The sequence below is a fragment of the Ipomoea triloba genome, chromosome 8 (assembly GCF_003576645.1).
Source record: "Ipomoea triloba cultivar NCNSP0323 chromosome 8, ASM357664v1".
In the NCBI taxonomy this organism is placed as follows: domain Eukaryota; kingdom Viridiplantae; phylum Streptophyta; class Magnoliopsida; order Solanales; family Convolvulaceae; genus Ipomoea; species Ipomoea triloba.
This window is the reverse complement of record NC_044923.1, coordinates 10,979,548-11,005,193: the sequence shown is the minus strand read 5'-3', so window position 1 is coordinate 11,005,193 and position 25,646 is coordinate 10,979,548.

The window sequence follows — 25,646 nt, the reverse complement described above, 5'->3', positions numbered from 1 at the left end:
GATTAATAGGATCGTTTTGATGCATACCCTTTATCCTAGAGCAATTTCCAAAGTGTGGAAAGGGATCTTTATTTGTCTACCCTTAGAATCCCTATTTCATCCCTTTACCTTGTACGTATGGAAACATCGAGGACGATGTTTACTTTAAAGTGTGGAAAGGACGCACTTCGTGCTTTACATGCTTACATGCTTAGTTTTAGAAGTTGAAGCTCTTGGGAATGATAAGCGGGTGCATTTGCAGTTTTGAAAAGAGAGTTATTATTTGTGTTATCTAGGGAGAATTTTGACAGGATGCCCAAAAATTTTTACTCTCGAAATATCTTTGAGGAAGTTACTTTTCGCACCCATGAGAGTGTTTAGAGCCAAATAAGTTTATATTCTTGTCTGCTTGCATGATGTTCACCTCTTATTTACGTAGGACCTTAGTCAAGGATCTTTCGAAGTGGGAGTGTGCACTCTTTAATTTTAGAAAGATAAAACTAGCAAGGCCCGGAATTGAACTAACCTTGGTAGGGCATGGGGCAAAAGGTGAGCCTAATGGTGAGCTTAATGAGAAAACAAAACCCTTGATCATAAATAGAAAAAGGCATGAGGGGTTCACACGAGGAGAAGTCGACAAGGCAAAAGGCCAATCACCAAAGAGTTTAAAATTTAGGGAAGCCAATTCGTTGGGTTGTGTCCAAACCATAGTCTTCGGTAAGCAAAAAGCTTTATCTAGAGTCGGTTGTTCACATAAAAAGATCCCAAGAATTGAGAAAATAGAGCTGAGGTGAGCCGCTTTGCTAGGATTCGAGTACCCATTGCACTGACCTTCGAAAAAGCATGGATCTCCATGTGAAGTCGGGTGGCTCGATGACGTTATCCTAGGAAGTGAGAAGAAAGAGGGATCGCGCGAAGCCAAAAGCGGTGAGTGGTCCATGCCCCTACCCTCATTTACATTTACGTTGGGCTTTGGCGTATAAGGATGGAAAGTTGATTAGCTAGTGCACATCGTTCCCACTAGTAGGATCGGCTAGAGGCCCTATTTAAATAGAAGGTGAACCAAAACTTTGGAAATGCATGCTTGCGTATGGTGCGAGAAGTGTGATCCCTTGTTTTATTTGTTTTATCTACGAAAGGTTTTTATTTCCCGAAAATATTTCTTGAGTTGCTGACATCTGACCAAAATCCTTTGTAGATAACACAAATGATTTTCCCAGTTTCAACAGTCTTAGACACCCATTATTTTGACTTGCCAAAAGCTTTGTTTTGCATGAGAAAGTATCTCGGAGACTTATAAGCTTGGAGAGTCAAATGTCTTGCTTGAGGACAAGCAAGAAACAAAGTGTGGAAAATTTGATAAGACTCCGAGATACCCTTATTTCAGGCACATTTTAGGGTGTTTTATCGCGTCTTATAGCATCCTTACTTGGTAAATTATGTGCGTAAATGCTTGAAAATCACTAACTGATGCACAGAAGCTATTTTTAGCTTAAAAGAAGTAAAACAGGAGCCCCGGGAGCAAATAGGACCAAAAGTTGAGCTTAAAGAGCAAACCAGGCAAGAGCGGAGCCCCGGAGGACGAAACTGGAAGGGCACACGCGCGTGAGCAGGCGTGAAAACTTTCCAGGAGCTTCCCACGCACGCTCACACGTGTGTGAGAGGCGTGGAGACGGTGTTGCGCGAATTTCAGCTAGGGTTGTCATTTCGGAGACTATTTAAACCCCTTTGATGAATTTTCAAAGGGGGAGTCCAGAAAATTAGTTTTTCTTTTCTTAGTTATTCCTTTGGAGAACTCTGTCCATTTTTCTTAGTTTTTAGATTAGATTAATCTCCATTGTAGAAGACAACAAGCTTTGGATTGAAGATCTTCTTCTCTCTAGGTGATCTCTATTTCATTTCTATAATTTTAGCTATCTTGTTCTTGGATTAAATTAGCTTTTGCTTGCATTTCATATTATGAGTAGCTAATTTAGTCTAGGGATTTGGATTGTGTGATTGAATATTGCTTTTGTGATGATCTTATTTCTATATCTTGGATCTATGAGTTTGTGTTGATGGATTATCTATTCTTCTCTTTTGATTGTTGTTTTGATGAGATCTTGTTTGGATTTGGCCAATCTAGATGAGAGATTGAGCTCTTGACTCTTTCATGTCTTTGATTAGAGTTAGGATTTGAAGCTTGACACAATCAAAGTTCCTATGGACTTCTTAAGAATAGTAGGATAGTGTGTAACTTAAGTGTTTGATAAAATTCCTCTTAGAACTTTGGATGCTTGAAGGTACTCCTAAGTCAAAGAAGCTTTAGTACACAAAGGGTGGAAAAGGACTAAGACAACACACTCTTGAATAGACAATATCCTAGCAATCCTAATCCATAACCTTAGACACTCACTATGCAATGTTCATGAACACTATCCAATCCCTACCCCTTTTACACATTCCAAAATCACTTTTATTTTACTACTCTCTTGCACTCAAACCAACCAATGAACTACTCTCACTCACAAATTCACCCTTCACCACACTCGAATCCAATGCATACTTTAATCAAGTAAACTCCCGAACGTTTGACACACCTCCACGTCCCTCCTTCGAGACCGACACTCGGGGAGTCACAGACTTTCCGTTTTATCATAAATATCTTTTGACGAATCAACCCCTACACAATACCGCTTCTTCAAAGATGTGAAGAGAGTGGGGCGCGAAAGAATGAAAAGAAAGAAAAATGATGATGAAATTGTGTTTGATGTTTCAAAACTATAATTGTGGACAATCCTTTTACTTTTGTTTTTGCTTTTGATCATATTCCTGTTTATATTTTGTTTTGCACGTTTCGTCTAGCCAAAGACGTTAAACGTGGCGCTCGTGGGAGGCAACCCACGTATAAGAAGAAGAAGAGACCACTCCACCTTCATCTAGAGAACCAATTTTGAAAGGTAGAATCTAAATTCTTCATTCATTTCTTTACCTTTATTCTAACCAAGTTTTGAAGGGCAAGTAAGGATTGTACATGCTTTTAATAGGGATGCACCTTGTGAGTATTTCTTTTATCCTCTTTTAGATGCCCTGTTTGATCTTGATAGTTATACAATTCTTGGATGCACATATGAAGAGTTGCATGACCTTGTTATGTCGGATGTGATTTTATTAATATTAGATTTGCTCTAGCCCGAATCACACTTTTAAGTGTGGAAAAGGGGCGTTTGTAGAAACCCTTTGAACCCTATTCCTTTTTCCCACCGATCCTCACGGCAACATCGAGGACGATGTTATCTTTTAAGTGTGGAAAGGATGGGTACCATTTTGCTTGAATTAGTTGACTGACCGAGTGATAGTGCTTAGGAACTAGAGGGAGTGTTATTGTCAATACTATCCAGGAGGGCTCCTAATCTCATGTCGAGTTAATATTTGAAATATGCCTTGGAAGTACAAAAATCACCCAAATTGAAATTTTTGATCTTATATTGTTGATATCTTTGTGTGATTGCATGATATTCACCTATTGATTTTGTTGGGACCTGACTCAAGGATCTCTCGAAGTGGAAGTGCGTACCCCTTAGTTTGAGAAAGATAAGCTCAGAGAAGCCCGGAAGCTAAACTTAACTTGGTAGGGAATGGGGCAAAAGGTGAGCCTAAGTGAGCAAATAGTGAAAAATCCCTAATCCCTAGAAAAAGGCATGAGGGGTTGACATGGTGAAGAGTAGAAAAAGGCAAAGGCCACTCCTAGAGATAAAAACAAGAGGTGAGCCATCTAGTCAGGATACGGGGTAACCATTGCACTGTCTTCGAAAAAGCATGGAGATCCATGTGAAGTCAGTTATCCCGAAGAGATCCTGGAATATGAGAAAAATAGAGAGGAGGTGAGCCACTTCGCTAGGATTCAGGCACCCATTGCACTGTCTTCAAAAAAACATGGGGCTCCATGTGAAGTCGGGTCGCCTGATGACGTTATCCTAGGAAGTGAGAAAATAGAGTGATCGCCCAAGCCATGGCGATGAGCGGTCCATGTCCCTACCCTCATTTATATTTGCGTAAAGGGGATTTGGCGTACGGTTGGAAATTTGGCTAGGGTGTGCGCATCGTTCCCACTAGTGGGATCGGCTTTCTAGGCCCCTACAAAATGAAAGGTGAACTCTGATTGAATGCATGATTGAGAGGTGTGAATATAATTTTCCTTGTTACAAATTTATCTTTTGAGATTCCAACTTCCTTGGTATATTCCTTATATTTAAATGACATGAGCTTAGTAGTCTTGGTGGATAGTGTAGGGGATTTCATCACTCCCTTCTAAATGCCCGCACAACACTTGATTGATCAACCGATGAGAGTGCGTACTACTCCTGGTGCTTATATGATTAGAGTTTAGAAAAGTATGCTTGCTTGAGGACAAGCAGTGTGGAAACTTTGATAAGCACCAAGAATAGTACATAAAAAGGGTCTAAAACAGGATAGAATATTAAGTTCTGTCATCCACTCATAACAATCTCATGCATTTTTAGCTCGGATGTGATCAAAATCTTCTAACATTGATTCTAGGAAAAGTTTTGAAGTATTTTACAGATCGGAAAGGGATCTGAGGCAAAACAGAGCAAAAGACAAACGAAGCCGCAAAGAAGAATCTTTCCACGCAGCCCCACACGCGTGTGGAGGGGCGTGGAATATTTCCAGTGACCGACCACGCCCTCCACCACGCGTGGTGGCATGCGTGGTCGGGCCACAAAGGCCATTTCGGGAAATTTGTCTTTTTGCCACCTATATAAACCCCTTTTTCCCTAAACCTAAAAGGTGGGGAGAGAAGGAGAGCAATAGAATAAACTAGATCTTAAATTCCTTAGGGTTTTCTCCCCTCTTGGGGGAAAATTCCTTTTAGAGTAGATTAGATTCAAGAGCAAGATGGAGGATTGAAATTTCAAGAACAAGATGTAAAGGATCCATTCTTATAGGTGGTAACTCTTCTCTTTAATGTCTTAATTTAATGCTTGTTTCCTTTGACATTTTCATTTCTTATCCTTGTTTCTTTATTATGCTAGAGTAGATTAGAAAGGGGATTGGTGGCCCCAAAGCTAAACTATGTGGTTGATTTGATATGAAATTGCTTGTAGAAATGTGAGCTCTTTGAATGTTGGGTTGTAAACTTGTGTGGTTGATGTTCTTGAAGCTTTGTGCCTAAGTGTGGCCACATTAGATAGCAAACCCAGAGAAAGTGAGTGTGTACGCGATAGCGGCCACTCACCAGTCCAACTCACCCACATCTCCGCCCTTAGTCCGAAAGGATGAGGTCCGAGAGGAGTGATAGACAAGGTGTTCGATGAAATGCCCCAACCGAATAAGGATGTGGGAGTCCAAAGTGTGACGCCACTTGGTAAAGTGCCATGAAATCCCTAGTCACATCCACGTCATTTGCTCGCAAAACCTTAAGACAGTAGACCACATAGGATAGCCTCAAGCCCCAATCTCCGCCTTTCCTTTCCTTCTACACAACCACTTTCAACCTTCTATTTTCCTACCAAATAAATCCTACCCTTAGCCATTCCCGTAACTCTTCTTTTTCAACTTCTTAAATGCCAACACACATTCGCTCCAATTTGTCATCCTTGAGAGACACGACACTCGGGGATTTTTGACTCTTCATTTTAACACCCTCCATACCTACATTCACACTCACCCTAGACATACAATCTCGTCAACCTCACAAGTTTTGTGATTTCTTGAAATCATATCTTTCTTCAGTACGTATATATTTTTAAAAAAATATATAATTTTCCAATATAAATAAATTTTCAATACATAATTTCTCCACAATAATCATATATGTAAATTCTCCACAATATAATAATAATACAATTTCACCATATGAATAAATATAAAATACTACACCAAAAATTTCCAAGCCACACTTTTACTCAACACACAGGCTTGACCTATCGAGACCCATTCTCGATACTCGAGAATCACCACACTAATTATTACAATGTACTTGTGATCACATGAACATTATAACTCACACAATTATCATATATGTAAGTAAATGGATGAGCAAATAATGTTGATATCATCCATCAACTCACAACACACGTATATATATATTTCGCTATACATACATCACATATACACACACACATCCACAATCTGTAACATTTGCACGAATCCAAATTACAAAAAGAATTTTATATTTGTAAACTAGTATACTAATTTTACGAATTATGCATATATATATTTACTCAAGCACTTCACCATATAAATATATATTCAGTATGCAACCATATAATATATGCATACAATTCAACCACTTCATAAAAATATTTATATACATTATGGGGTAACAAATAAGCTTTAGTGAACATGAAAACTTACTGAAATGTTGATCCTTAAAACCTCTCTGAACTGCCCAACTTCCATTCCTACCTTCACGTATTTTCCTTATGTTTTCAAGTTTCTAGCCTCGTCCCTCAGAAAGCAATATATTTTTTTCTCTGTTTGTTTTCCTTCTAATCGCTTTATTAACCAAGCATATATGACGTCTCTTTCTTTTGCCTCCTCAGACTCCTCACGGCACTCATACAAGATATATATAATAATCATCATTAATTTAGGAGCCACATACCAAAAGAAGGCAAATCTCTTCCTCAAATTTCTCCACCGTTTGGTTTCTTTTTCTCAACAGTTCATCATCCTAATTAAATAAAATAAAATACCCCTTCTTTCCCTCCTTTTTCTCAACAGTCCATCATCCTAATTAAATAAAATAAAATACCCCTTCTTTCCCTCCCTTAATTTTAGCCTCAATTACCTGAATTAAGATATGGGATTCCTTTCCTTACTGCAATACAATCTTTAAACATTCACAGCACACACACCACATATTAACATATATATATACACGGTACATATACATATTTTACATATATCATTATTTTATAATAATGGGGAATCATTAAATTAAAACCACAATGATGATTATGAGATTCAAACCATCACTTACCAATTAGCACGCAAGTCTCAAACCATCTGACTAAATAAATTCTTGTGAACAATTTCGAAATAGTTATATATATCCGTAAATATATACACGAAATATAATTTGACATAATATATATATATATATATATATATATATATATATATATATATATATATTTTGCAGTATCAATGGTTTATTTATTTAATTTAATTAATTATTATTGAGTTTAGTAAGTGTGTATGTAGTGTATATGTACACCTAATTGTATTTAATGTTCCCTTGTGGAATATTCACTTTTTCTACTTGAATGGGATGGCATGCAATACTAGTATAGTTTTAAATTTTATGTTTTTGGGTGAATTATGGGATGTACGTACATAGGTATTAACTATTATAATAATAATAATAATAATAATAATAATAATATTAATATTAATATTAATATTGGATTTTGATTAATACGAATGGTTAGTATGTATGCATATAAATTTATTTGGAATTTATATTTGATGAAATCCTTTTAAGATGTATACATTGGTGGTTGATTTTGAGTATAACTGTGTTAGGTGTTCTTTCAAAAATGCCAATTTTGCATAACTATGAATTAAGGGTTAAAGAAATGTTACCCTACAAGTTATTATTGTATGAGCAAAATTACTCAAGTAAAAATATTATTTTCAAACTATGGAAGTATGTTGATAAATTGATTTACTTGACATTGTGGAGTATTCAGTTGTATGCTGGATACTAAGGCTATGCCCTGTTGAGGAGTGGTTAGGATAATCCTACTACTAGGGTTCATACTCTATTTTGAGGAGTATTCGGTAGGAAAAATCCCTGGATACTAGGGTATTCATTGTCCTGTTGAGATTGAGGAGTGGTTAGGTTATGGCTACCACTAGTGTCTGTGTACCCTGTTTTGAGGAGTATTCGGTAGGAAAAATCCCCGAATACTAGGACTTGTAACTTCCCGGTGAGGCTTGGAATCCTCACTCGGGGGTGTGCACACTTAAGGTTAGAGTCCTGTTTCCATTGGCATGGGAATTTTGCAGAGTGTTCAGCGTGGAGCTGTTCACTAGGGCCTAAGTATAAAGGACCCTGTCCCATTTATGTGTGATTGATGTGCTTCCATATGTATTTTGTGGTGTGCAAGTATGGCACAAGATAAAGTTTTTAAGAAAATTTGTAAGTGATGATATTATGAAAAGTTTCATATGAATATCTATAAATTGTTTTTCTGGATCAAAAGTGCAGAGCATCCGAGTTTTGAAAGAAGGGGTAAAGTAAAATAAATTGTTATTTGCTAAAAGCGATTGTTTTCTTTGGGGGCAGGCAGTCCCTTACTTAGCGAGTGTTGCTAACCCCTTACTTTTCTTGTTGTGTTTTGAAATCTCTATTTGAGTAGCAGGAAATGTTTGATGTGGTTTGCTGTGAGAGTGCGGTAGACCGAGATCCCGAGGACTATCCAGGCTTAAGAAGAAATTATGTAATAGAGGAATGTTTATGTTATTTGGAAAAAGTGTCAAATAGGCCACTGAACTTATCTCTTTTGTGCAATTGGGCCATTAAACTTAAAAAGTGTGCAATTCAACCACCAAACAAGCAAAATTTGTGCAATTGGACCATTTTTACAAAAAATTTTAATTCAATTTGAGTTAAAACATTTCAATATTGACTCCCAACTAGTATGGTAGAAGAAAATGTCACTCTTAATACATATATGTTAGTAATATAATTGGATTTTACCAAAAAAAATTTGTAAAAATGGTCTAATTGCACAAATTTTGCCTGTTTGATGATTGAATTGCACACTTTTTAAGTTCAATGGCCAAATTGCACAAAAGCGATAAGTTCAGTGGCCTATTTGACACTTTTTCCATGTTATTTTAATAAAGACTTGTGAATTAAGGAATTTATTCTTGGATTTTGTTTAAGGTTAGCCTTGCATCTAATCAAGTAAGGATTAGGTGCGGCGGTAGCATCCCTATTCAATTAAGTATGTAAAGCTTCCGCAATATTGTTAGTGAATTATTAAGAAAGAAAAAAAATTTAGGAGAATCGGTCAAATTTTTGGTTTGAAAAATGGGGGTGTTACAACTATATTGTAACATCTGTGGATGACCACATGATACCAATATTTGCACTTCACCATCTGTATCCGAGCAAGTTGAAGCAGTGGACTATCAAAGGAATTCCAACTATAATGCTTATGGAGGAAATCAGAGACCGAATAACAATTGGAAGCAGGGCGAGGGATGGAACAACAATGATGGATATCAAGCGCGAGGACAACATAACTATGGAACCAAGCCTAATTACGGACAAAATGATAAAGGAAGACTCATGTATAGTCAAAACCAAGGCAATGGAGGCCTGATGACCCAATTTAGGCCACAATACAACTCTCAACTTGATTTTACTTAGCAAAGAAGGGACGATATCCGTGAAGTTGATGAAAGACTTACTAGGACGATCATGGAATTGAAAAATGATCGAGCAAATCTTAAACAGGAAATCACTCAAGAAATCAGGCAAGAAATATCAAGTCTTAGGCAAGAATCGAAGGCCACTCTCAAGACCATTGAGAGCCAAATTTCACAAATGTTCAAGATGATGTCTGAGAGACACTATGAACAACTCCCTAGTAATACTAAAATCAACTTGAAGGAGAGAGTTAATGCGATTGAAGCAACAGAAGAAAAACATGATGGATGTGATCCGATGGACGTGATTTGCGGAATATGCCAATGCATTAAAAATGGAAAGGAAAAAGAGAATACCTCTTGTAGTCCGAGTCTAGAATCAAACACTGCAGATGCTTCATGCAAAATTTCAATGAAGAAAAATGAAGAGAAAAATACCTCTGAGGACCAACCCGAAAAGAAGGAGCTACAACAAGGAAAAATCAAAACTACAAAGGAAAAGGACACGGCGAAGGAAGGTACAATTAATGCTTTCATTACAAAGTTTTTCAATAACAAAGAATGCCGTGAAATGTTTAAAGAAGACAATTGTGAAAATTATGCATGTTTAAGCCAAGAGTCATCGGCTTGTTTGACTACGGGTTACCCCGTAAAGAAGGGTGACCCGGGAGCTCTAGTGATTCCTTGTGCTATGCAAAGCATGGATCCTCAAAATGCTCTAGCCGATCTCGGAGCTTCAATCAATGTAACGTCTTCAAGTCTTTTTGAAAAATTAAAATTACCAAGTTTGAAACTGACAAGGCTGACACTTCATTTAGTTGACGGAACCACATGGTATCCGGAAGGCTTGACAAAAGACGTGATAGTAAGAGTGTGCCTGTCGATTTTGTTGTTTGTAAGATGGGAGAAAATGAGCACCATGGCTCTTTAATACTTGGTAGACCATTCTTGGCCACTTGTCATGCCCGGATAGATGTTAGCTCATGGGAAATCACCTTGAGATTTGATGGATAAGCCAAGACCGAAGGAAAAGACATAAAAGAAGAGAAGGATGAAAAAATGAATGCAATGGTCGAGAAGAGGACCAAAACGAAACAAAGATGGAAGAATGACAAGCTAACCTGGAAAAATATGTGGGTACCAAAATGTTTTCTACCCACTACCAAAGAATATGGCTGAAAAAGAAAAAGGTATGATGCGTCTAGCCAAAGACTTAAACTGTGGCGCTGCTTGGGAGGCAACCCAAGGTTTAATAAATTGTCTTATGTTTCTTTTTATGTTTTCTTCTTAATGTTTTGTTAGAATTACACTTGGTGCAATGTTTTGGAGGACTAATTTATAGGTTTTAAAGACTGAAAAAATGCATTGGAAGGGCCTAATTCGAACAAAAGTTGAAGGAAAAACCGAAACCGTAGGAAAAGTTTGAACTGGACTGCCACGCAGGCTGACACGCGTGCTGACGCGCGTGGCACGATTCCAGTACGTAACCACGCCCGTCCACACGTGTGTGGCCGGCGTGGAACCAACATCACGAGAACAAAACCCCCTCTCGGCCGAACCACGCCCATTCCACCCCAAAACCTCAAAATTCTTCTTCTTCTCCACACAAGGTATCATCCAAGTCTAAAGGTTTGAGAAAGTAAGTTTATTTTCATCCTCCCACGGTTAAAAACATCACCATTAAGGTAAAATACATCTCCTTTTACCAATCTATTTGAATATTCATGAGTTTGGAGGATTTGAATGTTGAAAATTTATCCTGCAATGCCTTGAATGTTTTGAATGATTTGAATGTTTATATTGGTTTATAAAGATTCATAGAACTATCCTTTGATGTTTTCTTTCATTATTGATGATTACATTGATGGATTGAATTTCAAATTTGAGCTTAAAGTATGGACACCATTGTTGAGCATATGGGTTTACTTAATTTCTTGTTTAGATTGTGAAATTGATGATTGAATTGATGTGTAAACTTGTTATAGAACTATTATATGCCATCAATTTGACATTACACATGCTACATTGTTGAAATTGAATTTTTCACCTTCAAACCCTAATTCTTGAATTTGGGGAAGAAGATGAAGTTGACTTTTTGAAATTCTTGACTTTTGAGTTGACTTCATAATTGACTATCAAATTGAATTATCTTATGATGAAATTAAGCATGTGTGTGATAGTAGAATGATTTTGTTGATATTTTCATGATGGAAATTGATAAAAAAAAATAGGGGAAACTATGGCAAATTTTTCAAAAATTCTTACCCCTACTTGATTTCGAAATTCCCCTATCTTGGCAAGAAATTTTAGTTAAAATTCATTGGTGTTTTATTGAATGATAATTGCATTAAACCAATTACCATGAGCATTATTTTTTAAATCTCTAATTTTGTAGGATGAGACGACACAAAGAAGTTGCTAAGAAAGCAAGACATGATAATGCTGAGTCTAGTAGATCGGGAACGAGGGCTCAACCGCCAAGAAATCAACCGGACGTTCCACCCGTTCCTCGAGAACATAGGCACACGATCCTTAAGACGTTTAACAGCTCTGGAACGTGCCCTGGTGGACGTATACAAGAGCAAACGGTTGAGTGAGGGACGATTTTTCGATCAAAACGTTTTGAGGGAGTTTGATTGCATTGAGGAAGTTAATCGACTGAGAAGGCACCCACAACTGAGCAGGCTATTCGAGTGGCGAAGTCCAACCAACTCGCCCGTTACCTATGAGTTATTGGCCACGGTGGACATTAAGTGTGAGGCCAACGATGCAAAAGACTCGATACAATTTTGCCTATTTGGCAATCGCTACCACCATTCGGTGAATAATTTGGGTGTTACTCTCGGATTTCATGATGCAATTGAGGTAACCATGCCTTATTTCAGGGATTTCAAGACTGATTTTGACTTAGACACGGATGTTATCAACTATTGGAAGAGGATTACCAACAACGCAGTGTATAACTCATCCAACTTGAAGGCGAAGTTCATCACCAAAAATTATCTGAAAACCATCAGATTGGCTTTCGCGGTGAACCTCTCGGGAAGGACAACCAACAGAAACAAAGTCTACAGGCAAGACTTATTCTACATGTGGAGCATAGAGAATAATGTCGACATTAACATGGGCATTCAAGCAAGGAAATGGCTTCAAACCTAGATTAAGAAAAAGGTACAAGCAGTCTTTATTGGACCTTTTGTTACGAGATTGTGCCAGGGTTTGGGTCTTGCAAACCGTCTTTTAGGTGAAAAAGATGAGGGCCCCATGGTTGCCTGTTTTCTGTGAGCGAGTTCTTCGCCATGTACCTCAAGTTGGGAGGTGATGATGCGCCAGATTTGGAGAAAGATAATGAGTCTGATGAGGATGATGATGAGAATGAAGATGAAGAGGATGAAGCAGCAGCAACGTAGGAGCAAGGCCCTACTTCGATTGATTGGGAGGCATCTCAAGCTTTCTAAAGACAGCTCCATGACGAACATATGACATTTATGCGCGAGCAGAGGTCATGGCATGAGGAGCAGTACACTTCCATATCCGCACGATAGGATAGACAGGATGAACAGTTTCAGGCATTCTATGCAAACCAGAATGAGGAGACTTTTCGCACACGAAGAGCAATAGAAGATAATGCGCGAATGATTCGGGAGCTTCAGGCTCAATTCGCGAGACAGTTCCATCCTCCATCCTTTGGTGATCAGTAAAGAGCTACCCTTGGCCCCGAGCAATCCTTGAAAAGAGAATGAACTGAGTCCCAAAACATTGGTCACTGAGTGGTTGTCCCATTTGAACATTAGAATCCCTATGCGTGGGGTTCCGCCTTATATTTCTTTATTTTACTTTTATTTGCTTTATGTTTATGTTTAATGCTTTTATGTTTGAATTGCTTTACTTTTTATGCACTTTAATATTTGCTAGCTTACTTGAATAATTTTTCTTTATTAAGTAGTTTAATATTTATCTGTCTATTTCTTATGCTTTTATTTATCTTGCTTTTATATTCTATCAAGTTAATAATTAAATAGTTATCTTGAATCGCTATTGTATATTTTGGCACCATCATTTGAATAGAGCATCGATAACGGAGGCCGACCGATGTTGGAAGCTAATGTGTGGAAAGAGGGATGCATACTTCGTTTAACCTCTTATCCCTTTTCTATTTTAAAACCCCATTTTTTATTTTAAAGTGTGGAAAACTTGTTTATATAGCTTTGTATGCGTTTGTTTGAGCTTACCATGTTATTTTATCAATAGAGGATTGAAGAAGGCAGTTTTACGTGGGGTGAATCGTCAAAAGATATTTATGTTAAAACGGAACGTCAGTGACTCCCCGAGTGTCGGTCTCGAAGGAGGGACGTGGAGGTGTGTCAAATGTTCGGGAGTTTACTTGATTGAGTCATGCAAGGGATTCGAGTGTGGTGGATGGTGGATCGTGAGTGAGAAGAGTTCATAAGGTTTGGTTTGAGTGCAAGAAAGTAATAAAGTAAAAGGGTTTGAAAATATGTAAAAGGGGTAGGGATTGGATAGTGTTCATGTATGTTGCATTGTGGTGTGACTAAGGTAATGGATAAACAATACAAAGATGTTGGCTATTCAAGAGTGTGTTGTCTTAGTCCTTTTCCACCTTTGTGTACTAAGGCTTCTTTGACTTAGGAGTGCCTTCAAGCATCCAAAGCTCTAAGAGGAATTTATCAAACACTTAAGCTACACACTATCCTACTATTCTTAAGAAGTCCATAGGAACTATGATTGTTTCAAAGCTTCAAATCCTAACTCTAATCAAAGACATGAAAGTGTCAAGAGCTCAATCTCTCATCTAGATTGGCCAAATCCAAACAAGATCTCATCAAAACAACAATCAATAGACAAGAATAGATAATCCAACAATCTAAGCATTTAGATCCAAAATATAGATATAAGAGCATCACACTAGCAACATGCAATCACACAATCCAAATCCCTAGATTAAACTAGCCACACATGATATGAAATTCAAGACAAAAACTAATTTAATCCAAGAACAAGATAACAAAATATAATAGAAATGTAATAGAGATCACCTAGAGTGAAGTAATCCTTCAATCCAAGCTTGTTGTCTTCTACAATGGAAATCTATCTACAACTAATCTAATGAAATGAAAAGGAAAATGAAATATAAAAAGTCTCTCTAAATTTCTGGGAACTTCCTCCCCTTCTTCTTTTGAAAATCTATCAAAGGGGTTTAAATAGTCTCCGAAAAGCAACCCTAGTGATTTTTCGCGCAATGCAGTCTCCACGCCAGCTCACACGCGTGTGAGTGTACGTGGGAGGCTACTGGATTATTTCCACGCATGCTCACACGCGTGTGGCCATCCTCTTGAGTCCTCCGGGGCTCCGATCTTGCCTGGTTCGTTCTTTAAGCTCAACTTTTGCTCCTATTGGCTCCCAGGACTCCTGTTTTACCTCCTTTTAGGCTAAAAGTAGCTTTCGTGTGTTGGTTAGTGAATTTAAAGCATTTATGAGCATAATTCATCATGTAAGGATGCTATAAACGCAACGAAACACCCTAATATGCACTTGATTTAAGGGTATCTCGGAGGCTTATCAAGGATCATTAGAATAAACCCTATATCCCAGAGCAATTTCCAAAGTGTGTAAAGGGATTTCTTATTTGAAAAATCTTTTGAAACCCAACAATTTTTTTCCTCTATCCAACATTGTAAGGAAACATTGAGGACGATGTTTATTTTAAAGTGTGGAAAGGACGCACTTTGTGCTTAACAAGCTTATTTGCTTAGAGTTGGAAAGTTGAACTCTTGGTAATGATAAACGGGTGTATTTGCAATTTGAAAAGAATGTTATTGTTTGTGTTATTTAGAGAGAAATTTGACTAGATGCCCAAAAAATTTTATTCTTGAAATGTCTTTGAGGAAGTTACTTTTCGCACCCATGAGAGTGTTTAGAGCCAAATAAGATTATATTCTTACCTTAGTCAAGGATCTCTCGAAGTGGGAGTGTGCACTTTTTAATTTGAGAAAGATAAATTTTAGTGAGGCCCAAAATTAAACTAACCTTGGTAGTGCATGGGGCAAAAGGTGAGCCTATTGGTAAGCTTAAGAGTGAAAAAATCCATTAATCCCAAAAGAAAAAGGCACGAGGGGTTCCATGGAGAAAAGTTGAAAAGGCAAAAGGCCAATCACTGAGATTAAAAATTGAGGAAAGCCAATTCGCTGGGTTGCGTTCAACCAAAGTCTTCGGTAAGCAAAAAGCTTTATCTAGAGTCCATTGTTCACATAAAATGATCCCAGAAATTGAGAAAATAAGAGATGATGTGAGCCGCTTCGCTAGGATTCGGGTACCCATTGCAGTGTCTTCGAAAAAGCATGGAGCTCCATGTGAAGTCGGGTGGCTCGATGGTGTTATCCTAGGAAGTGAGAAGAAAAGAGGGACCGCACTAAACCATAAGCGGTGAGTGGTCCATGCCCCTACCCTCACTTATTTTATCGTTGGGCTTTGGCGTTTAGGACGGAAGGGTTGATTAACTAGTGCACATCGTTCCCACTACTGGGATCGGTTAGAGGCCCTGATTAAATGAGAGGTGAATTCGAACTTTGGAATTGCATGCTTGCGCGTGGTGTGAGAAGAGTGATCCTTTGTTTTAATTGTTTATCTACGAAAGGTTTTTACTTCCCGAAAATATTCCTTGAGTTAATGGCATCTGACCAACATCCTTTGTAAATAACACAAAAGATTTCTTCCTTTTTGATAAGTCTTAGACACCCACCATTTTGATTGACCAAGAATTATGTTTTCTATAAGTAAGTATCTTGGAAGCTTATGTGCTTAAAGTATAATTGTCTTGCTTGAGGACAAGCAAGAAGTAATGTGTGGAAACTTGATAAGCTCCCAAGATACCCATTATTTGAGTGCAAACTAGGGTGCTTTGTAACATTTTTAGTATCCTTAAATGATAATTTTATGATGAAATGTGCTTTAAATTCATTAACCGCACACAAAGCTACCATTCGCATAAATTGAGACAATACAGAGGTCCCGGGAGCTAATAGGAACGAAGAACGAGCTTAAGGAACAAACCAAGCAAGCCTGGAGCCCCGAAGGACCCAGAATGATGCCCACACGCGTGGTTGTGCGCGTGGCAACATTCCAGTAGCCAACCACGCACGTCCACACGCGTGTGGGAAACGTGGACTGGACACTGCGCGAGATTTTTCCTAGGGCGAAATTTCGGAGACTATTTAAACCCCCTTGATAGAATTTCATAGAGAGCCCCTGTTTTCCACTTTTGGAGAACTTCTATTTCCGTTTTGGGGGAGAGTTCCTCCTTCTTGCAATATTTTCATTTCTTAGTTTTTAGAATAGTTTAGCTTAGTAATTTCTCATTGTAGCAAGACAACAAGCTTGGATTGAAGGAATACTTCAATACTAGGTGATTTCTATTTCATCTTAATCTATCTTACTATTTTTTTTCTTGGATTAAATTAGCTATTGTCTTTGAATTCTTGATCATGAGTGGCTAGTTTAATTTAGGGATTTTGATTGTGTGAAGATATGTTGCTAGTGTGATGATCTTATGTCTTATTTTTTATTTAAATGCTTGGATTGTTGGAATCCCTATTCTTGTCTATTGATTGTTATTTTGATGATATCTTGTTTGGATTTGGCGATAAACACAAAGAATGGTAGTTAAAAAGGGTCTAAAATAGATTAGAAATGTAACGTTTTGCCATCCGATCATAACAATCTTGTGCATTTTAGCTCAGATGTGATTAAAATCTTCTAACATCAATTTTAGAAAAAGTTTTGAAGTATTTTGCAGATAGGAAAGGGATTTGAGGCTAAACAGAGCAAAAGACAAACAAAGCCGCAAAGCAGTATCGTCCCACGCAGCCTCACAAGCGTGTGGATGGGCGTGGAATCTTTCTAGTAACCATCCACGCCCACCACCACGCGTGGTGGCGTGCGTGGTCGGGCCAAAGGGCCATTTCGGAATTTTGTCTTCCTTTTGTCACCTATATAAATCCCTTTTGCCCTAAACCTAGGGAGAGCTTTTTTAGAATGGTTTATATCTGAAAATTGTATAGGGTTTTCTCTCCTCTTGGGGAAAAATTCCTTTTCTTCTAGGTTAGATTAGATTCAAGGGCAAGGATGAAGATTGGAATTTCAAGAACAAAGTGTAAAAGAATCCCCTCTTGAGGGTGGTAACTATTCTCTCCAAATCTTAATCTAATATTTGTTTCTTTGAGATTTCCTTTCTTTTTCTTGTTTCTTTAGCATGTTAGAATAGATTATATAGTGGATTGGTGGCCCCAAAGCTAGACTATGTGGATGTTTGATATAATTTCTAGTTGAATTGTGAGTTTCTTGATTGTTGAATAATGAACTTGTGTGGATGATGTTCTTTAAGCTTTGTGCCTAGTGTGGCCACATTAGGTAGCAAGCCCAAAGGAAGTGAGTGTGTGCGCGATAGTGGCCACTTACGAGTCTAACTCACCCACATCTCCGCCCTTAGTTCGAAAGGACGAGGTCCGAGAGGAGTGGTAGACAATGTGTTCGATGAAATGCCCCAATCGGATGAGGATGTGGGAGTCCAAAGTGTGACGCTACTTGGTAAAGTGACACGAACTCCCTAGTCTATTCCACATCTTTGCTCGCAAGTCCATACAAAGATAGACCACATAGAGAAGCCTAAAGCCCCAATCTCCGCTTTTCATTTATTTTACACAACCCCTATCAACCTTTCTACCTTCCTACAAATGAATCCTACCCTTAGCCATTCCCGTAACTCTTCCCTTTCAACTTCCTAAATGCCAACACACATTCATTCGAATTTGTCATCCTTGAGAGACACGACACTCGGGGAGTCTTGACTCTTCGTTTTAACACCTTCCATTCCACATTCACTCCCACTAAAACTAACAACATCAAAATGGCGCCGTTGCTGGGGATGGCAAACGGTTCTTGAATTGTGTTGACATTTTTGAAGTAGATTTTTAAGAGTTCTTGAATTGCTTTCTTTCTTTTTGTTTGTTTTATTTTCTTATTTTTGTTACTTGATTAGAGAAGTGAACTTATTTATCTTGAACATATCGTTGCTCACTTGCAACTACTTTTAGTTGCAAAATATTTGTTGTTTGTTAAGCTTGCGCAGGAAATTTTCTACTACTAAGCAATTGAAGCTTACAAATGAGTGCTTAGACCTATCCCCATGGTTACCCATACCATGGAAGACCATACACAAGAAACATTCCACCTCAAACCTATGAACAACACCCGTAGTACTATCCAAATCCTTATTTGTACCCACCATCACAATATACATACCCACCTTACCCGAACACTTTTCCTTATCCTGACTACGAACCATATCCTTATGCTACATCCTCTATGCTTAGTTATGAGAGAATTGAGAAACCAACATATCAAGACGTAGAGGAATCCTTGAGCTCAATAGCGAAGAATATTAACAACCGACTTATTCGAGTCATGAAGGAGATTGATCCCAATTGTGAACCGGCATTGAAGGCCACAATTCCTCCAACTGTTAAACCTCCATTTCATTATAACCCTCCATCAAACCGCCAACCTGAGAGACATTGGTATTCTCATTCTTACACCAATACTAGCTATTCACCCCCACCACAACAAAATGATAGATATTTCTATGAAACACCACCTTTTGCTCAAAATTTCACCCAACCTGTACCATCTTACGAGTACCTTCCACCGGTCAATGATGAAATCCAAAAATTGAAAGAAAAGGTAGATATGTTCATACAAATGGCCAGGGAGGATACTATCAACTTGAGGAACGAAATCAGAACAGAAATGAAGAAGAATCTTGTCGCTCTTCGTGAGGAAGGACTTCCACTGGATGAAATCGAGACCAAAATGCTGTCAATGTCGGAAGAACTCATGAGGATAATACAACCAATGGTTGACAGCCCCGTCACAAATGACCACCCGACAATGGAAACCAACCGGTGAGAGAATGACAAGATGGAAAAGACGATTAATGATGAAGAGGTGAGTGTCAAAGGATGCACAGAACTTGAGACCCCAGTACTCCAAGAAGTTTCGACTCTTGAGTTGAACACGCAACAATGGGGAGAGATTGAGAGTGAAGACGAGGATAATATTGAGATCGTGTGGGAAGAAGAAAACCCCACACAAGGTAAAACTCTCACTCCAACTCTGATTGAAAATTCTTATGATGTTTGTGAGGATAATTCCTTTACGATTTATAACGATAATCTTGATAAAGTTTCCTTTTGCTCATGGGAGTGTGATTCCTTACAATTTTGTGATGATTTGGGGAGTGAGGATGATATCAAATCTTTTTATTCTTGTGAAAGTGAGTTCTGCGAATTTGATGATTTGGGAGAGGGTGTAGACACTTCATGTGAGATAGATAGCGGTGAGTATGTTCATTGGGAAGTTTTTAAGGATAAATTTTTGAGGGATGGAATCTATAACGAGAAGGGAGAAGAGAGGCATGTTATCCTTAAACAACTTAGGGTAGTACCTCGTGCTTATTTATCAATACAATATGCTTTCCCCTTCTTTGCTTTTGAATTCAAGGATATTCCCCATCTTCGGGCATACCTTGAATCTAAAGTTCACGGGACGCTTGGTAAGGTCCCAAAATCTGTGTGCCTTGAAGGATAGGCCACACTACGTCTGGCCAGGAGACTTAAAACCATGGCGCACATGGGAGGCAGTCCCAATGTTATCCTGCATTTCTTTAAGTTTTTCTTATTATCTATAATATACTCTTCTTTATCGTTATTTCAATAATGTTTCTATAACCTCGGTTAAGCTAACAAGTACATATCATCGACCCGAGAGTTACAAATTGCCCGCAATCGATCGACAATCATCATCATTAGCAAAGGAAGGAAGGAAAATCGAGGTGAAATTCTGCATGTCACGCCTTCCACGCCTGCTACCACGCGTGTTAGCAGGCGTGGAACATTTCCAATAAGCTGCCACGCCACTCACACGCGTGTGAGCAGGCGTGGAAATGAGCCAGTAAGCTCCCACGCCCACCACCACGCGTGGTGACGTGCGTGGACGGACACCAGATTTTTCGCGTGAAGTAGTTTAAAACCCTTCCCTACCCCATTTCTTCACCACCACGAGCTAACGTCATTCTCAAGCTGAAAACACACAACTCTAAAGCATTTCCTTCTAAGTTTTTCAACTTCTCTTGATCTTCCTAAGTCATTTCTAAGGTAAGAACATATTCTCTTTTGCTATTACTTGTTTGAATGAAGAACTTACTCTCCTTGAAGCATATCTCCATGGGTTTTTCTTGTTTAAGATTTTTCTTGAGATATATTGTTATGAAATGACTTATTAGACTTGTAATAGGCCTACATTGCTTCTATATACTAGAAATTCCATGTTTTACCATATCTTTGTGGCTAGATCTTGAAATTGTATGATTTGGGCATTCTCTTGTCATGATGAGATCCATGATGATATAGTGAGCATGGTGGGTAAAGTTTGCAACTTTCCTACTCTCTAGGCACCACATTGTTATATCTAACTTGTTATTTGGTCCAATTTTAACTTCTATGTTTTGTCCATTTTTCAACCTCAAGCTAGTCTTGAGGAAGAAGATGAAGTTGACCATTTGTTGACCTTTTGACTATGAGTTGAGTATGGAGTAGAATGAACTAATCATTGCATGTTTATGATAGAATTATTGATAAATACCAAAATGATGTTGCATGCAATGAGTTTTTATTATCCCTTCTTTAAAAAGTGCAATATTGTTCACATGCATTCATGTTTAAAGTGGAAAATGTTTTTCCTTGTACGGTGTTTTGCTTGTCTATGTTATAGGAAAAATGTCTTCTCCAAATGAGCTTGCACAACAAATAGTTTGGAGGCTCCAAAGAGGAAAAACACCGGAGGAAGATAACAGCGCAAGGAACGCAAAGACTACCTACATTAAAGTGCCTACAGGAAACCAAATCCTACTGATGACACCGACTATGTTAGGTCGATACAGACAGCTGCTTAAATTCCCAATTGTGCAGTGGAAGTACATCGACTTAACAGTTCTGGAAGATTTTGAGTGTAAATATGGACTGGAAAGGTTAATCCACGAACCTTATTGGAATATTCTGTTGAGTTGGAGGCAAGATAGCTTCATTCCGTTGGTCCATGAGTTCATCGCAAGTCTGGATGTTGAAGGAGTGACCGGAGACCTCTACAGCCTGACTATCAAATTTCGGCTTTTCAACCAAGACTATCACATTTCGGCTAATCGCTTGGGCGCTCTCTTAGGATTTTACGAAGAAGATGACCAGTCAAAGCACTGTATCGAAGGCTAAGACACGATTTTGGAGATAGAGACACCCCGAGAAAATATTGGTCGATGATCGCAAGGCCGGGAATTGATTGGCTTGGGTCGGGAGTGAGAGTCTCTCACATTGTAAGGGAGGACCTAAGAGTCTTGTGGAAGGTAATTGCACATTCCTGGGAAGGCAGGCCGGAGAATTATGACCGAGTCTCCAAGACAGAGTTATTCATGCTATGGAGTATGGACACAGGTAACTCGGTGAACATGAGCTTAATTTGCAAGAACTTGCTCGTTGCGCAACAACAAGAGTCAACGAGGGCGATCTTTATAGGCCCATTGGTGACGAGACTGTGTGTCTCTCTAGGTCACCAAATGAAGATACATTGGTTCGAACATAGGCTGCAAGGAGCACACATTGTTCCTTTATCTCCCGAGGACGTCGCGAAGCTTAACTTGAGATATTTGGCGCGAACGAGGGAAGATGATGAGATGGCAGGAGATCATTCTGACACGCCGATGACATCTCCGGGATTTACACCCTCGCCGATGTCATTCCTTTCCCCATCTTCGAATGAGATGTATTCACCTGTGGACTCGTCAATGTATTCTCCACCACCCCGTGAGCCTAGACCATCCGTACCTCCACCACAAGCCGAGGAGCAGACTTCCAACCATGCAAGCTTCAACATCCCAAGTTGGTTTACCATAGTTATAGATTGGAGATCCCTCCAGAACTTTCAGTATCAACTGCACTTAGAGCAGATGCAGAAATTGGAAGAAATTGCAAGCGAAATCAAAGACATCAAGAGAATGTGAAGAAAGGAGGGCACTTGAGAAAAAGAGAAAAATAATAATGATTTGTGTTTGATAATTCCAAACTATGATTGTGGACAATCCTTTTGTTTTTGTTTTTGTTTATACTTTTGGTTATTTTCCTGCTTATGTCTTGTTTGCACGTTTCGTCTAGCCAAAGACGTTAAACGTGGCGCTCGTGGGAGGCAACCCACGAATAAGGAGAAGAAGAGACCACTCCACCAACATCCAAGAAAACGAATTTTGAAAGGTAGAATCTCAATTCTTCAATTATTTCTTTACCTTTACTCTAACCAAATTCTGAAGGGCAAGTACAGATTGCACAAAATTTTAATAGGGATGCACCTTGTGAGTATTTCTTTTATCCCTTTTAGATACCCTGTTTGATTTTGACTGCTATATTTCCTTGTCTCACATATGAAGAGCTGCAAGACGTTGTTATGGCGGATGTGATCTTATAACTATTAGAATTGTTTTAGCCCAGTTCACACTTTTAAGTGTGGAAAAGGGGCATCTGTAGAACCCGTTGAACCATAATTCCTCCGTTCTTCATGGAAACATCGAGGACGATGTTTACTTTTAAGTGTGGAAAGGGTGTATGCTTCTTGAAATAGTTGATTGATTGAATGATAAGGTATAGGAACTAGAGGGTGTGTTATTGCCAATACTATCTAGGAGGGCTCCTAACCTTGTGCCAAATACGAATGTTTTATGTAACACCCCAATTTTCAACTCTTACATTTATTACAAAATCCGTAATAAAACACTGCGGAAGCTTACATCATATCAACAGAAAACCGGGTGCTACCGCCACACTTAGAGTGAATTCTATCACCTCTTTGATAAAACTTCCACTCTCAGTGCACAGGCTAAAAGAAATTTCACTCAACATCAACACCCCAAACATCAAAATATAATATTTTAGGTATATATATATATATATTAATATCAAAAGATATCTACAAGAGTTTGCCCGACGGGCTGTCATTACAAACTCCGGGTCCTCCACAACCTAACAGACTAGAGTCAGCCAAAACTAAGGTTACCAAAAGATATTTACTGGGCTGACTGGGGTTGCTGGAGTATAGTCAGGGGATGCTGGAGTATAGCCTGGAGAGTAGCCTTGAGAATAGGGTGGAGAATACGGGTCTCTGCCCGACGTGTCATGCAGAATCTGACCAACAAAAGTAGGTCCCGGGCAAACATGATCAGGAGTGTTTGCTGGGCTACAGGATCCCTCACTGGATGACATCTGAAATGACGTACACGGTGAAGTGTAGTTAGCACGACGGCTAAGTAAGGTAATCCATTTGTCACTTCCATCAGGTAAAAGTTTTGACAAATATTTCATAAAGGTAAATACACATTACCAAATATGGTGTCCAGGTCTTTCATAACTGAAATCAACAGTTAATGCCATATAATTACAAGAATATAATGAGTATATAAGTCACAACACATTTCCTTACTCAAATTTCCTAGTTCATCAAACTAGGTTGCCTTTGACTTCTTTTTCATTCAGGCTAGGTTTTCAGCACTAGCCATGTCTATTACATATGTCATTGCCGCAATTATGACCTCTAGTTGTCTTTAATTACGAAAACGCTACTTAGTTTCTGACTAGAAGCAAGAGACCTTATTGAGGATACAAGTTTCTTTGACTAGACCGAAATCGGATCTGGACATGGGGATTACGGTCCTGCCCCAAGTCTCATTCGTGATCCCTTCGACGAAGGTTCATCATTATGGTCCCTAGTTTGGCCCCACCTAGGTCCATAAAGCTGATACCAACCCGAAAATGACATGAGTATCTATACTTAAGTGTGCACACCCCCATGGCCTACGCCTGACTGAGTGATATAGAAAACTCCCCTGCGCCTGACTGAGTGACGCAGAGACTCCTTACGCCTGACGAAGTGACGTAGAAAACTCCCCTATGCCTGACTGAGTGACGCAGAGACTCCCTACGCCTGACGAAGTGACGTAGAGACAACTGTACATATATTGAAGAAAACCATCGGTACTATAGCCCGAGGTAATATAAATGACAAGGTCTTCTTTGACTTCCTGAAACTAAGGTTTTGAAAACATTTTCCTTCCTTTCTCATCTTCCTTGAGTCAAAATCATTTTTGGACATTTTCCACAAAATCAAGTCCCCATTTTGAAATCAATTACCATTCTCACCTTGGTTCACAAGTCTTGTCTCTCAAAACATTTTCCATCATCACCCTACACGTATGTATATATGCATACCACACAACACTTTCCACATATTTATGCATATTCACTTAAGGTACACATACCCAAATATATACATACTACAACACTTTATTTAATTATACATACATACTCATATATGTACATATATACACACATTACCCGTATATATACATATATACATAATACACATATATACATATATACACACATACCATATATATATATACACAACACGTATATATATATATATGCTGCCCCATACACACATATAATATGTATACATAATACGGTACATATACTACAATTATATATACATAATGTCATACGTTATACTACTTGTACCTACTTGTTGTATACTATATAAATACATGTACATATATATACATCCTATACATATGATATATATATACTACATACACGTATATATGTATATATATATTGACATATACTATATTCACAATATAGGTAATTTGGCCTACTAACAACATAACATAACATATTTCATAGTATAGATAATTACACATACTAGTACCATAACATGACATATACATATGTGTATTATGTAGAACATAGTCATAATCCACGTCCTTAGCATCACCTAATCACCATTAACTCACTAACTACCTCACAATTATCATTAACACATCCATAATCATACTAAGCATAATTCAGAAAATTTCAGCTTGGCGCAGTCCGAAAGATTGAGCCGGTACAAATAGTTCCCGAACTCTTTTCCACTTGAAATTTTTATGGTAGGATCCCAACTTATAGTACTTGATGTCCATAAAAAGTTTTGGTCATTTTGGTTCGCGAATAAACACAGAAAATTCCATCTTTGCCCTTGGCAGTGTGCTGTCCGGAATTTTTCTCTCTCTGGACCAGTTTTGGAGAAAAATTCGAAAACCATACTTATACTACTCCGATCATTATGAAATTTTA